This window comes from Octodon degus, unplaced genomic scaffold (genome assembly GCF_000260255.1).
Source record: "Octodon degus isolate 3935 unplaced genomic scaffold, OctDeg1.0 scaffold00044, whole genome shotgun sequence".
Lineage (NCBI taxonomy): Eukaryota > Metazoa > Chordata > Mammalia > Rodentia > Octodontidae > Octodon > Octodon degus.
Window position 1 is genome coordinate 243,059 of NW_004524620.1, and position 1,355 is coordinate 244,413.

General features: G+C 46.0%; 1 protein-coding gene across 1 annotated transcript in view; it reads right to left on the reverse strand.

Annotated features, from left to right (window-relative positions):
- Positions 1 to 1,355, reverse strand: part of Gldc (glycine decarboxylase) — a 123,612-nt gene that overhangs the window by 120,325 nt on the left and 1,932 nt on the right. The window lies entirely within an intron of this gene.

Consider the following 1,355-nt stretch of genomic DNA (forward strand, 5'->3'; position numbering starts at 1 on the left):
AGATTCCCTTTTCTGAGCAATTTCTCTGTCATCAGACTTCAAAGCAAAAAGGCAGCATTCCCGCATTACTCTAGGCACAGCCACAGCCAAAGGGGGCCCCAGGAGCCAGCTCTTCATCTCCACTGAGCCACTTGAGTTCTTTTTTTCTTTTCACATTCTCTTCCTTTATCATGAGATTAAAATATATATATTATTTATTGGGTACAGGGTTTCACTATGCAGCTTGGACTCGTAGTGATCCTCCTGTCTCAGCCTTCCCAGAGCTGGAATTACAGGCATGTGCCACCACTCTAGGTTTGGGGGTCCACATGGTGTGCCTGGAATTTGGCACAACATGCAGTACCATGGGTCTTCGTACTTCCCGGGCAGGAGCTTAGACCACCGAGCCATCTCCCCAGCCTCACCTTGGGATCTTTTATTTATTTATTTATTTATTCATCTATGCATTTGATAGAGGGTCTCACCAAACAGGTTGGACTAATCATGATCCTTCCATTTTCAGCCTCCCCAGCACTGGGATTTCAGTCATGTGTCACCACGCCCAGACTCAGTTGCTGGCTCAGAACACCCGGGGACCAGGCCAGCACAGCATGCAGGACAGGGGATCAAACCCCACTATGGGATCTTATGAGTGTTTGATTAAATCCATTAATGGGCCTTTTCTTAACAGATCTGTGGGTGATTAGCACTTTAATCAAATTCCTCCCTTGCCCCCCTTCTTAGTCTCCTCTGGTTTCACTTTTTTTGTTCCAATGTGCATAATGTATTTTGATCATAACAGGTCTTCCACTTTAAAACAAATCTTGCATTCCATAAATCCTTTCTTTTTTTTCTTTTGTATTTTAGGGAAGGATCTACAGGGCGTTCAGAGTCTCACTACTAGATCGGACTTGTAGTGATGCACCTGTTTACAGCCTCCCAAGAGCTGGGATTACAGGTACACGCCACCACACCCAGTCTCAATTGCCATCTCAGCATGCCCTGGGTGTGGGGCCGGCACAGCAAGCCTGGGGATCAAACCCTGGCCCCTGGGCCTGCTTGCAGGTGCTTTTTAATCCACTGAGCTATTTGGCTGGCTCTATAAATCCTTTCTACTGAAGAAATAAAACAGCTGCTCTCTGTTCACCATACTCCAGAAATAAATAGTACCTCTGACTGCAAATGAGATAATCAAGTGAGAGCTCTTTCAGGTGTGCTTCACTCCTGTCTGTATCCTTAGTCTCTTCCCTCCCTGGAAGTCAAAAACCCACAAAACATACAGTACTCTAAAAGGCAACCAACGGCATCCACTCACTTCAAGTCCCAGCACTTGGGAGAAGGATCATCAATTCAGGTCAACATGGTTTGAGTGAGAT